Source organism: Sorex fumeus, unplaced genomic scaffold (genome assembly GCF_029834395.1).
Source record: "Sorex fumeus unplaced genomic scaffold, SorFum_2.1 ptg000039l, whole genome shotgun sequence".
Lineage (NCBI taxonomy): Eukaryota > Metazoa > Chordata > Mammalia > Eulipotyphla > Soricidae > Sorex > Sorex fumeus.
This window is the reverse complement of record NW_026606096.1, coordinates 23,384,713-23,400,039: the sequence shown is the minus strand read 5'-3', so window position 1 is coordinate 23,400,039 and position 15,327 is coordinate 23,384,713. Positions and strand designations below refer to the sequence as shown.

At 38.1% G+C, this 15,327-nt stretch overlaps 1 protein-coding gene across 1 annotated transcript in view; it reads left to right on the top strand.

Annotated features, from left to right (window-relative positions):
- GLRB (glycine receptor beta) overlaps window positions 1-15,327 on the top strand; it is an 84,922-nt gene that overhangs the window by 8,623 nt on the left and 60,972 nt on the right. The window lies entirely within an intron of this gene.

Genomic DNA, 15,327 nt, shown 5'->3' with positions numbered 1-15,327 from the left:
TAAAATTTGCATCCTCATTATTTGAGTTACTCAGGCATGATGCTAAATCATAAAACTTTTTCCTTCTCTTCATACAATTTTTTTGTATCTGTCATGTTTATTGCATCTCTTACTATCAGCGTGTCCATCACAATATTTTCCTAATTATCCTACTTTTCTCTCTTTATAATCATTAATCTTTCATATTGTTTTCATTTTCATCTTATTAATTTTATGTTCAAGACTCACAATGCCTTCTTAGTGTCTTATGATTCCAATACACCTTCTTAGCTCTATTAAAGATTTCTCCAATTTGCATTCTAAATTTAATGTAAAGCTCTACGGCCTTTTTAAAAAAATTATTATTTAATCACCATGAGATACAGTTACAAGTTTTCGTGCTTGAGATTCAATCATACAGTGATCAAACACCCATCCCTCCACCAGTGCACATTCTCTACCACCAATGAACCCAGTATACCTCCCCTTTCCAACCCTTCCCCTGCCTCCATGGCAGACAATTTTCCCCATACTCTCTCTCTATTTTTCAACAGCCCCTTTTTTAAAAAGTGGCTGATCTGCTCTTGTGCCTAAGCTTTACTTCCCATCATCTATGCTTAGACAAGTTTATATTTAGAATGAGAACTACCTGCTTATTCTCTACAGATTTTACTAGTCTTTTGAGGCTCAAGTTAGATGTTAATTTGTCATATTAAATATTTTAAATAATAAAAATATTCAAGTGAGAATAATATTAATAAGAATATTGTTCTGTTACATAAAACTTTGAGTTCTTGACTAGAATACAGAGCTTAGAAGGAAAAATGTGTATACTTCATTATCATACTTGGAACATTATTCTAAATTTTGTTTGCCATTGTTCAGGAGGATCAGAATTATGGAGGAGTTTGCTAAAATTTCATAATCAGGTTCAGTGGGGGGAAAATGGAAAGTACTGTGTTTCATCTATTGCATTGTGGGTGGTGGTTTTCTTTGAAGAACAAAAGAGTAATCACCTGCTATTTTAGAGTTGTCACGTTAGGTGAACTCAACTTCTTTTGGATGTTTTTAAGTCATAGAACCAAGACCAAAGAGAGAACACATTCACTTTCATTTATTTGGTTTTGGTTTGGGGACACAGAGGCACTACCTAGGACTTACTTCTGGCTCTGTACTCAGAATCACTCCTGGTGAGGATCAGAGAGCCAGAAATGATGCCAGGGATGTAAGGGGGTGAGCTGTGTGCAAGGCAAATGTCTAAACCCCTCTCAAGCCTCTGATACCCTATTGTATGTTGAAACAAAATTTTTAAATTGCAACTTAAATTTACAATATTGTTTCATGTTAAAATAGATTATTTTTGTGAAAATTATATTTAAACACTGAGAAGGGACATTGTTTTAAGTTCTTATTTCTTTAGTGGCTTTCTTCTGCTACATTCAGTTTGTTGTACTGTATTCTTTCTGCTAGAAGCATGTGTTGTAAATAGGACCTCATGCAGATATTTAATTGAAAAGGAAGAACACCTTACTAGCCTTTTTAATAATTGTGAACACTCCTCATTAATGTCATGCTGAATTTCAACTAGTGATAGTTCTTAAAGTTACTTGTGATACAAAACTTTGAAATCTCACCAGTGAACATTTTATTATTAGTTGCTAAGAAATTCACTCATCTTAGACTTTCAATGACTCCTTTGCCTAAACTCAATTTTCTGTTTTCATTTACTGGTCATCTGAAATATATCAGTGTTTCTGGATTCTGCAGATCTTCCAATGTTGATTTATTATACATTATTGGTATCATTATACCAGATAAAATAAATCACATCTGCTTGCTCTCTCTTTGGATCTCATGAAAGTCAAACAAAGTATTGGGAAGCTTACAACCTCTTTGTGGTGATTATTAGATTTTTAATATCTGTGATACTTGTTTTAAAGTTTATTATTGAAATTATAAAATAACTTAAAACAATGTGAAGCAACTTAAAATACTTTCTCAATGTTGTGAACTTTCTTCATTCTCTTTTGAAAAATTATTTGAAAAATACCCAAAAATACCATCACATTTCTGTAGTGTCCCATGAAAATTGTGTAGCTCAGATAACTAAGTCAGTTGATTTTTCTTTGCAGGAATTTTTTTCCTTGCAACAGTTATCATAGTTTAGATTTGTTTTCTGTAGTAATGTAGAAAGGGTATATTCCTTTTACCCACATAAATTATTAAAATATATGTGGATTTAATTTTTTAAATTAAATTATTAAATTAGACTAAATTAAGTTAATGCTTTTACTCTTTCTATAAAAACATTACTCTAAGGAAACTCTTTAAAAACTTTTATCTGTTTGTTTTGTTTTGGGGCCAAATCTGCCTGTGCTTAATGATTATTGTCTGGGTCTATGCTCAGGCATCACTCCTGGATGGTGCTTGGGGGACCATATGAGGTGATGAGAATCAAACCTGCAATAGCCCTATACAAGGCAAACACCTTATCTCCATTCCATCTTTCCACTCTGTATTTTGTTACCAAGCTAGCAATTTTATCCATCACTATTTTTGAACCATAAGTATGAATGTTGACAGAGTAAAAAATGAAATAACATTTTCTAATAGAACATAATACATATAAATTCTAGAGACCTGTAGATTCTAAGACCTAAACAAAGATCTTTGGCACTTTCAGGTATCTATGGACCACACTTGAGAACTTTGAGATTCATGATGATCGATATATTTCAAACCATTTCTTTCTCTGTGACCATCTTTTTCCCTGTCCACTTCTGGTCCCTACCTCCAGTATCTTCTCTTGTCATGCTAGAGAGCTAGATGTCCTTGTGAGTCAGTCCTATTGTGTAAGTCATAACCACTTCCTAGAATTTGCCATACCTCATTCCACTCCACGTGTTTCAGTCCTCCTTATCCTTCCTACCAAGTCAGTTTGTTTTTCTTTGCAGGAATTTTTTTCTTGGAACTGTTATCATAGTTAGTACCTTTGCACACCTAATTCAGAAGCCACCCGCTCTCTGAAATCCTTACGCAAAATAAAATGAAAGTGAATAAAATTGATAATGAACATTTTAAGTGAAATTGGTTGAGTTAGGATGTAGAACTGGATTGAAATTCAGGAGAATGAATTCTAGTTCACTTTTGCTCATGATGTTCCCTTGGATTAAATTACTTAAAGTCTTAGTGCCCTGTTCTGTGATATGAATTGCAATAAAGTATATAAATTTCTCATAGTAATTGAGAATCACATTCTTGAATTTTAATGTTCTGTAAAGATGTATTTTGTCTGATGATCTTGGTTCTATGCAGAACAGATCAGTTAATGCTTTGTGACCTTAAATAGGTGAAATATTTTGCCTCTCTAGTCCTCAATTTTATAATCTGTAAAATGTAAATAACCTCTCCCTAGTATATAGAATTTGTTCTATTAATTTGAAACTATGTAGGAAAGTGTTTTCTAAATTGTAAAAGTTTCTCAATGTAGTTTGCATATGTTTATGATATTAGCGGATCTTAAAAATATGGGTCAAGTGAGTTTTACACATTTTATATTTTTCCAGACTGTATCATTTTATCTTGTGAGCTGATTTTTCCTGATAAGATATCTATCCATGGGGGTATTTACCATATTTTTAGTCAACATATTTCACAGATGTCTCTTCATTGTCTGTTTGAAATATTAGGAATGTTAGAATGGATACAACATCAGTGACATTCGTCCTTCATGTAAGAACAGGTTCTGTGTGTTTGACATGTGACCCCCCATTAGCCCACACAGTGGCTATCCAGTAGGAGTCATTTCTTCCTTCTATATTCTGTGAACAGTGTTTACATGCCTTTCTTCAGCTCACTAGTATTCATGGTATCTAATCTAGATGCCATTTCTGTTAACTCTGCATAAAGCATAAATCATAATCTAAACACAACATAGGTAAGGTAAAGGTAAAGGCCCTCCCGTTGATCGTCGATTTGCTCGAGTGGGCCCAGTAACGTCTCCATTGGAGACTTTGTTGTTACTGTGTCTGGCATATCGAATACTCTGGTAGCTTGCTGGGCTCTCCGAGAGGGGCGGAGGAATCGAACTCGGGTCAGCCATGTTGGCCGCTTGTAAGGCGAACGCCCTACCCTCTGTGCTATCGCTCCTGTGTACACAACATAGATCAGAAGCAAACACAATTTGAAAGATAATCTTTACTGTTTTGTTTGGGGGCCACATCTAGCAGTGTTTCAAGGAATATTTTTGTCTCTTTGCTCAGGGTTCCATATGTAGTGACCGGGACTTGAACTGAGTCCAGCGGGGTGCAAGACAAGCCCCACACTGTGTGGACTGTGTAACGTGGTCAGAGAGTTAAGGCACTTGTCTTACATGTGTCTTATCCCTTATTGATCTCCAGCATCACACAGATTCTCTGAGCACTGTCAAGTGTGACACCTTAGCCCAGATCCAGCAATAAGCCCCACTGATGGATGTGCTCCCTAAAAACCAATAAGCTTCATCCCTCAAATAGTAAGGAAACTGGCCACACAAGAGGTAAAATAGTTTTCCTCAGGAGAATTGAGGGTAAAGCATGAGATGTTGGATTCCTAGACCGTCTTTTTATTAGCTTGAGGCCACTTGCTTTAAACCTATTGCAATATTACTGTCATCAATAGGAATACTTTTTTCTTTATTATGACTTCACTCATGTTTTGTATATTACATGTAGTTTTTGTTTCGTGCCATACCTGGTGGTACCCGGGAAACACATCTGGCTATGCCTGGAGGAGCACTAGGAACGATAAGTAGTGCTGAGATTCAAACCAGGGTTGCAATTTTGATAGTGTTAAGCCCTATTGGCACCCAATTTTTTCCACGTGATTCCCCCCCCCCTCATTTTCTGAAAAGTTAAGGTAGAATATATATAGCGAAGTATGGTGAGTTTAAAGGTAAACCTAAGTGGCTTTTATTACATATGTGCAGATTCTTGAATTTGCCACTTAAACCATAATGTCTTCTAATTAGGACATTTTTAAATATCACATCTCATTTAATCACTTCCAAGAAGTAACATTATTAAGATTTCCATCACCTTACACTGATTTTGCCTAGTTATGACTTTTGTACACGTGATGTCATAGCAATATATATTTCTTTGTACCTGGTATTTCTTACTCGACCATTTACCAATAAGAATTTACCGATCTTGATGGTACAGTAGTAGTTTCTTTCTGTAGGGGGTGCCTATTTATTTGTTTTTGACTGACCTATAATATATTTGTCCATTTCTTCTTGTTGGAAGAAACAAATCTGGACAATACTAAAAAATAACATAATAAAAAGAATGTGCTGAGTTTAGGTCTGTAAGCATTTCAAAGATCAGGCCCAAAGGATTTTGTTTTTTTTCATGAAAAAGACTACAAATAATCAGGAGTTTTAGGTACCCTTAGCAACAAACATGCTTGGATGGTTCTTTGCTATTAGCCAACTCTTAAGTTTGAACCATTAGGATGAGTATGTCCCGTTTTCTCATTGATTGTTCTAATTTCATGTTAAGAGAAAAATTAGGGGATGGTGGGGAGAAAAGAAGCCTAACTCAATTTTAATCAAGTGAAATTAGCACATGGTAGCGCGTTTGCCTTGCGTGCAGCCAGCCTGGCCGAGCCAGGTTTGATTCCTCCACCCCTCTTGGAGAGCCCAGCAAGCTACTGAGGGTATCTCGCCTGCACGGCAAAGCCTAGCAAGCTACCCATGATGTATTCAACATGCCAAACACAGTAACTACAAGTCTCAAAATGGAGACATTACTGGGCCCACTCAAGCAAATCGATGAACAACGGGAGGACAGTGTTTGTTTTTTGTTTATTCAATTTATGAATGGACAAGTGCCCTCCCACCCCCCATCCCCCAATCAAAGGCAAAATAAAGAAACCGGATGGTAGTGAATATACTCACTGTGACATGTGAACATCCATCCTTTTGGGTTTTTTGCCTAGATTAGGGATGTTAGTTATTTCAAACTGTTGAACTATCTATTTAAATACCTTAAATATATCTGTATACATGGATAAAAGTTTATAAGAAGAAAGTTTTTTATTATTTCCTTGACCAATTACTACACTAAACGGGACTTGAACTTGTGCAAAGAATTACCCCATACTGTCCTTTCAGGACTTTAAAATTAGTGTATCTTTTTCTTTGTATTAATACCTTGAAGAAGAATGGTTCAGTATATTTTAGGTCACCTTTTAGGTTTTGTATTGATACAGTGTAGCATCTTTCATCTGAAACTCTTAAGTGCTTATGGAAGAATTATATTTCGGAAGGAACGCAAGACAGTTCTGGACTTTTAGCTTAAAATGTAAGGACGACAGTATTTCTGACCCAATTTTCCACTAACAGGCATAGAATCATGAACGTACTGTCATCCCTTCCCTTTCATTATGAAGGAACTCCAATTCTTGTACCCAGTGTTTACATGTCGTTTTTTTTTTTTTTTTTTGCTTTTTGGGTCACACCTGGCGATGCACAGGGGTTACTCCTGGCTCTGCACTCAGGAATCACCCCTGGCAGTGCTCAAGGGACCATATGGGATGCTGTGAATCAAACCCAGGTTGGCCATGTACAAGGCAAACACCCTACCCGCTGTGCTTATTGCTCCAGCCCCCTGTTTACATGTCTTTTACTTCAACTTTTTGGGGAATAGGATTTAAAATTTATATAACTCTCTAATAGTTTATCTATTCAATTGGATCTTTATTTATTTTATTTATTTTTCTGTTGGAGCTACAGTCAGTGCTGCTCAAGGCTTACTGCTGACTCTGCTCCTTGTAGAGCTTGGGAAATTATATGGGGCTCTGGGGATTGAACCTGGGTCAGCTGCATGCTTGCCAAGTTCCCTACCCACTGTACATCTCTCCAGCCCAATAACCTGATCTTGTATAATGCAGCCCAATAGAACATAGGGATACGAACTTTTGTGTCTATAAAAGAGAGTTTCTTATAAACCTGTGATGTATGTCCAGGAACTCTCAGCATTGCACATTTGTGAGTATTGTTTTTAGGGAACAACATAAAAGTTTTGTCAGAGCGCCAGTGATAGCTGTGTCTTAAGAGACTGAGAAGCAGGAGCGATAGTATAGTAGGAAGGGTGCTTGGCTGGCAAGGTGTTTGATTCCAGCTCCCTGAACACCACGAGGAGTGGTCTTTCACCACAGAGCCAAGAGTAAGTCTGAAGCACAGCCAGGAATGGCCCCCCCAAACTTTTTTTTTGCTTTTTGGGTCACACCTGGCGATGCACAGGGGTTACTCCTGGTTCATGCACTCAGGTATGACTCCTGGCAGTGCTCAGGAGACCAAATAGGATGCTGGGAATCGAACCCGGGTTGGCCACATGCAAGGCAAACGCCCTACCCATTGTGCTATCACTCCAGCCCCCCCGAACATTTTTTAAAGGTAAATTAAATGAAATTAATCGTGCAAAGACTCACTATTCTAGAATAGAAAGGAGAAATAATACAACATACACATTTAACATATTTTGCTTTTTCCTGCTGTTCTGTGTTTACTTTAGTTCATGTGCAGCTGAAAGCTTTTGAGCTCTCCACCCTCAACTTACTCATGCCCATATGCCATACTAGACTCATGTCTGAGATCTTTGACTGTTGGTGCATTAATAACTCTATAGAAAACAACACGATCCCTTTGGAATCAGACCTCTGGTTTGATGGAGGCAATTCAAACAATATACTCATGCATACATAGGTTGAAATGAAACTGTGCAATGGTCACTAAAGGGTCATGTAAAATAAGAACATTCTACAGTTAATGGAAAACTGAGCTTTCCCTTTAGAAAGAAAGTTCTGGATTTTTCCTTTAGTGCTGGAAAACATTACATCATACAGCTATACAGTCTGAGGCATTCCATTCATAACTTACTTATTAGTAATGACATTGGTTCAGGTTTAGGCAAGTGAACAAAAGAGTACTGATTGTAAAAAGGCTTTTGATATAAAACCTTATTTTCCCTAGTCATTTGATCACACTGCTTGAGTAGAGTGAGATATTTTCTTAAATTAATATCATATTTCCATGAAATGAATCCTGTTTTCTAATATATTAGAACTGTTGATAGGTTTCTTGAAATAAAATGGCATAGTTCAATGGATAAAACATTGAACAGAGTGTAAATGGACTAATAATGAAATAAGCCTTAAGTGTGTGACCCAGTTAAAATTATTTAACTCTATTCCTACTTCTTTGGTGTAAACATTAGCATTCACTTTAAGATGGTTATAGGCAGAAGAAAGTTTGCTTCATACAAGTAATTTTAGGTCTGGAAAAGTGTGGCATATCTCCTAGACTCTTAAGATATACTTTAATGTGTAGCAATAAATTTAAGTCACTTAGTATGGGCTAAGATAAAAAAAAATCTGTTTTCTGTGATAGGGTGTGTGCCTTGCACACAGCCAACATGGCCGACCCGAGTTCGATTCTTCCGCCCCTCTCGGAGAGCCCGGCAAGCTACCGAGAGTATCTCGCCCACAGGGCAGAGCCTGGCAAGCTACCCGTGATGTATTCAATATGCCAAACACAGTAACAATAAGTCTCACGATGGAGACGTTACTGGGCCTGCTTGAGCAAATCGATGAACAATGGGAGGATGTAGAAAAATCTTGTGCATGGTATTAACTTTACATGGTATGTGACTTAAATTTTAAAGTACTCTGAATTTTTAGTAAAAAGAAGTGAACTATTGATTAAATATTCCTTTCAGATTATGTGCAGTGAGACAAGAAAATATACTATCGGAAAATTAAAGCAAAAAAACAATGCATATTTGGTATATTTATTTTATTCCAAGAGAGTTTTGTCAGCCAATATTGAGATTTTAATATTGCTAATAAATAAGAATTTATTCTAAATGTGGAGATACAAGTATTTACAACTGACTAGAGAGAAGTATGACACTGTTAAATTGTAGAAGGGGCAACTTCATACTTTCCAAGATTGACACTTTTAAAAATTAATGACTAGTAGAATTTCAGGTATAATATGTATGCCCTAAAGAACTAAATGTACAGATGATATATGATTGATAATGCTTATTATCTGTTAGGAAGCCTATGGTGGAGTGATAGCTAAATTTGGAATCAGGAGGACCATATTCCATTTGATTCTACCACCTTAAAACAACAACAAAAAAAATCTCTTAATATGTTGTGTTTTGTTTTTGCCCTATGCCATGTTGCTGCATTTGCTCATACGCTGTTTGTCTTGTATGCTGGTTTATTCTCCTTCTCTTTCCCTCTTCCACTTATTCCTCCTTTCACCCCTCATCCACCCCCCCCAACACACACACACACATGCATGCACATACGCACCAAGAAACAACTCATTCTGTGGTTAATCTCTCTTCTGTTTAACCAAGTGAGTTTGATGATCAAAATGAAGTGAGTGATGGGCATTATGGTGAATTCTTCAATCTCGGTTCTATACCAGACAATTGATCTGAGCCATCATGATTATTTTGTTGTTGTTGTTGGATCAGCAGTGGTTGGTTCAGCAGTGGGCAGTAATGAGAAGCTTGTGAAGAAACAAAATGTCCTTTATTCTAGAGAAACCTCAGGAAAAAATGTTTTCCTTGAAATGTTGATGGACCTTCACCCAGAGGTTTTGAGAAACCTGAAACCTCCTTTGCAGAGTTGGGATATGGAATGTGCTAGGAGTGATGTGTATTTATACTGTCTAAATAGAATATGAGAAACAATAGGAAAAAACAAATGGGTGAGAGAGGTGTTTTCTTTTGTCTTTTCTGGAAAGGGGAGGTAAACTATAATTAAGAAGATATGATTTTTTTTTAAAGTACTCTAAGCTACATATCCCCAAATCTCCTATTTTGACCTCTCCAGCTAGTCTCAGACTTTGTTATAGGGAAGTCATAGAGAACTTATAGTCATTTATTATAGGGAAGTTATGGCAGACTTGTCATATGGCAGCAGTTAGAAGGCAAGAGAAGTCATGATTCTGTCATAAGCCACACTTTTAAGGTTCAGTCTAGTTGAAAATACGCCTGTTCAATGATTTCCAAATAGTATATTTATCAGGTTTTTTTTTTCAAATAAGGGAGGCTGATTGAGCAAAGATCTCAGACAGGCAATATTGAAAAACAGATTTGCCTTGACCTATCGTGAGGAGTAGAAATTACATGTACCAGGAAGGAGAATTATTCTGAAATCCCTGAACAGTCCTTCTTAAATAACACTTGATTGTGAGTCAGAAGAGCTACAAAATGAGTTTGACACCAAAGGAAAATTTTTTTCCTTCTACATATAGTAACTGGGTTTGACATAAATTGACAGCAGACACAATAACATCAAATAAATATCTACATTTATTAAATTTTCATACCGTATGCATGATAGTATCACTAGGAAAAAAGGAAAATGCCCAAATGAATGGTGAGATTCGAGAGCTTACGTACGTTCATACAGGAAGGAAAAAAGCTCTGAGGCTTCAAAGGGAGAGTAACTGTTTAGAAAAGAATGAACCTTAGAGCATAGACTGAGGGGCTGTGATAGGTCCAGATATATTTGGGCTGTGGGATCTGCTTCTAGTGGCCTCTACTCTTTGAAGGCTCTGTTTGGCCTAGTTAGTGAAAGAATGCCTGGTGGAGCATATTCATGAAAGTTCAGTTCCTTTTGGAGATGTGGTCTTTGGTATTTGAGAGGAATTTAAAAAAAAGTGGTTTTTTTTTTTTTTTGCTACATTTGCTATTTTTTGTTTGTTTTTGTGTGGGGCCCACACCCAGAGATCACTTAATCACTTAATCACTTAATCCCCGTTATTCATCGATTTATTCGAGCGGGTGCCGGTAACGTCTCCATTCATCCCGGTTGCGTGCTAGCGTAGCCCAATGGTATCTGTTCGTTTTAGGAACATGTAGAGCCTCAAACCGATCATTTAGGGTCTTGACGAAGAAGTCTGACCATCTTATAGGTGGGCGTCCACGTGATCTTTTGATGTCTCGTGGAATCCAATCAGTAATGGCTCTAGTCCAGCGGTTGTCTGTAAACCTCATTACATGTCCAGCCCATCTGATTTTTGATGTCTTGGCAAATGAGACAGCGTCTCTGATTCTTGAGCGTTGACGAAGATCAGAACTCCGGATTCTATCTCTCATTTGAGTGAATCGTGATATTCCAAGCATAGTTCTTTCGATTCCTCTTTGAGAGACCCGAATAGTGTTCTCATCCTGTTTTCGTAGGGTCCAGGTCTCTGAGGCATATGTTAATGCAGGAAGAATAGTGGAATCAAAGAGATGTGCTCGTAGCTGGAGGTTCTTTGTCCTTTTAGTTATTTCTTCAATGCTCTTGAAGGCATTCCAAGCCGCTCTCTTCCTCCTGCGTAACTCAGGTGCCAGGTCATTCATCATGTTGATTTCTCGACCTAAGTATATATAACTGTTGCATTCGGAGATGGTGGTTCCGTTGAGAGCGAATGGAGCGTCAGGAACAAGGCTGTTTCTCATAAACATTGTCTTCGTAAGATTCAGCTGTAGTCCGACCTTTCCACACTCACGGTCAAAGTCCGCAAGCATTTGTGCCGCTTGGCTGATGTTTGGTGTTATTAGAACGATGTCATCAGCAAAGCGGAGGTGGTGTAGTTGCCGACCATCTATCTTTACTCCCATGTTTTCCCATTCTAGTCGTCGCATGATGTTCTCGAGGGTGGCACTGAAGAGTTTTGGTGAAATGGTATCACCCTGCCGAACCCCTCTCTTGATATGGATGATTACTTCTTTGTAGAATGGTGAGATCTTGGTAGTGAATCCGCAATAGAGCTCACGAAGGATCCTGATGTATTGAGTTTGTACACCCTGATTGCCTAGGGCTTCCATGACCGCTTCCGTCTCAACAGAATCAAAGGCCTTCTTTAAATCAATGAACGTTAGACAGAGCGGCATCTTGAACTCCCGAGATACCTCAATGAGCTTGGTTATTGTGTGGATATGGTCAATGGTACTGAATCCTTTTCGGAATCCAGCTTGTTCACATGGTTGTCCTTCATCTAGTGTTCTGCTAATCCTATTCAGGATGACTCGAGTGAATAGTTTGTAGATGACAGACAATAGGCAGATTGGGCGATAGTTGCCAATGTCGTGGATGTCTCCTTTCTTGTATAGTAGTACAGTCTTGCTGGTTTTCCATTGGGATGGAACCTTGCATTCAGACAGGTAGCGTGTGAAGAGTCGAGCTAATGTATTGATGAGTACTGATGGTAAGTTCTTCAGGTGTTCAGGTCTGATCTTGTCTGGGCCAGGTGCTTTTTGTTTCTTTACCGACGAGATGGCATGTTGGATTTCGGAAGGGAGAACATTGGGAATGACATATCCATCATGTGGTATGTGGTATGTGGGCAAGTGGATGTGGCTATTAAAGAGATCTGAGTAGAAGTCATGAATAATCTTCTCCATTGCCCTTCTGGAAGATGTGATAGATCCATCATGATGTCGGAGGGCAGTCATCTTGGTTTTGTAGTTGGTGAAGGACAGGCGGGCATTACGAATGTTTTTCCCAGCTTCTGCTTCATCTACCAGTACTGCTGCTCTCCTGTTTTTGAGGTCATCCTTGATGGCTTTTCTGCACTGTTTTGCCAGTTCGGACGTTTGCTTGTGGTTGCCTGAGGCACGTGCCATGCCACGTTGGCGAATAAGTTCAAGAGTGTTCGAAGAAAGACGGTTTTTTGTGGTTATCTCTCTCTTGGCATTCCTTGCACAATCATGGAGGTGCTGAATCATTCGATCGTATTCCTCATCAATGTTGTCAATGACGGCATCTTCCCATGTTGCTGCAACAGAGCCAAAGAGTTCCCAGTTGGTGGTTGTTCTGGGAGTCTTCTTCTTAAACCTTGCATTCTTTTCTCCTCGTTCTGTGAGGTAGAATTTTGCACGAAGAAGACGGTGGTCTGATCCCGTTTGGAATTTTGGGACAACAGCAACATCGGTTAGGCAAAACCGCCGATTGAATATGATGTGGTCTATTTCATTGTGGAACCGTCCATCGGGAGACTCCCATGTCCAACGTTTAGATTCAGCCTTTTGGAATTGTGAGTTACCATGGAAGGTTTTGGTTGACATGATGAACTCAGACAGTCTGTCACCCTGTTCGTTCCATTCCAGGCCATGGGTTCCGATGTGGAGTTCATCGACTGATCTTCTTGGTCCTATCTTGGCATTAAAATCACCGACAATGATCTTGTAGAAGGTGTGATCTTCTTTATAGAATTTCTCCAGCTCCATGTAGAATTTCTCAGTTTCTTTTTCACCATAACTGGATGTTGGTGCATAGACAACAAAGATATAAACTGCCGGTATTGAGCCACATTTATTCAAGTGTAATCGTCCGATTCGGGTTGTTAGGCATTCAAATGAATCAATGCTTGTGACTAAGTTTGTGTTGACAAGGATACCGACACCACCGACGCCTCTTTTATCACATGTTCCAAGGAACAGTTCTTCTCCAGTGTCGAAAAAAGCATGATGGGATTGATGTCTTCTCGTTTCGGTCAGACCAATGATGTCGTACTTGATCTTTCGTGCTTGTACCATAAGGTCTTCAATGGATGCAGCAGATGCCAGCGTACGAGCATTAAAAGTACAGACAATCATTTTTGTTTTTCTGCGTTTTGGCAGCCCATGTCTGCCTTGGTGTTTTATCAGCTTCTCCTTCCATATCCTTCTCGACTCTGCATAATCAGGGTTAGGGAAATGAGATCCATTTATTACTGGATTTGGCATATCAATTTGGTCTATTTGGCATAGACCACGGATAGCTTGCCAGGCTATCCACACCCAGAGATACTCAGGGTTATTCCTAACCTGGAACTCAGAAATGACTTCTGGCAGTGCTTAGGAGACCATATGGGATTTAGGGTACCTGGGTCCATCTCATGCAAGGCAAGGACCTCACTGGCTAAACTATAGCGCCAGTCCCTGCATTTACTATTTTTTAACTGTCAGTGCAAAATAATTCTTATACAAAGAAGCATATTCTAGCTGCAAGGAAAAAAAGAAAAACAAGTTTGCAAGTTCCCAACTACAAAAATTAATGTAATTGTTTAATGTTTCTTGCTCATTTTATTGCTTGGAAGGAATGTACTTGTGAAGGATTTAAATCAAAACAGAGTAATAATCTTTAATTGCTCCACTGCAAGTGGATTTTGCAGTCAATCAATTCTGTTTTCCTCCCTTAAAGGAAGATATTTATAGGTGGATTAGAACACTAATTGCATCTTAATGTCCAATTTTCCCACATAACCTCTTCTCTTAAGTGTTTTCTATCTTTTCATAAGGGATGATACTTGACAATAAAGGGTTTACAATTTTACCTGTAATGCATTGGAAAATCTCATTACCATTCCTGAACCTCTGCAGCTGTGAATTCTCTCAGCCACAAAGACCATAAACATTTTTTAAAAATGTGTATTATCTCCTATACCTTGCAGGGTTTACCTAGTTGTTATATTCAAAATGTTCTGGATTCTGCCTAATATTAATTGAAAGAGTTGTCTCTACTAATCCAGTATTGTTTGATTTTTTTATATCAGTCACATCTCGGAGTGTTTGATAACTAGACTTTATAATTAACAGAAAACAGAATTGTCACAACGAGGCTTTCAAGGCAAAGTTCAGCCCACTGCATCTGAGTGTGCTTTGTACAAATGGACAACATTTATATGCAACTGACACTTTACCATACCAATTCATAACAGTTATAGATATTTCAAGTAATTTTAATGTTGTGATTGGCTTGAAATTAATAAAATGTGAATATGGGGTTACCTCCAAATTGCCAATATAATACTAACCATAAATTAAGTAAAATAGTAAAATAAAACAAGAAAAATAAAGAACATTTTCCATTCATTTCTGAAGATGTTCCTGTAAAAAATGTTTGTTGAGTTTTGGGGTCACATCTTATGGGACTCAGGGTGTAGGGATCAGTCCTGGTGGTGCGTGAGGACCATATTCGGTGATGGGGATGGAACTAGGGTCAGCCAAGTACAGGATAAGTTCCTTATTCTCTGTACTATCTCCTCCTCCAGAAGCTTTGCTTCTTATAGGGTCACACCTAGAAATGCCTGGGGGTTCCTAGGGTGCCTGATGTTGCAAGGATGAGGACACACAGTGCCAGGGGTTAAACTCAGGGTCTTCCACATGCTAGGCATTCTGCTGCTTTTTACACAGAAGCTAACACCCTCCAACTGAAATATTTTTTTTTAAGATTTTCTAAAGCTTTCTTAAGGTCTTAAGCCCTACTACTTTAGTCAAAATCCATAGTTTATTCGAATAGAAATATATGACA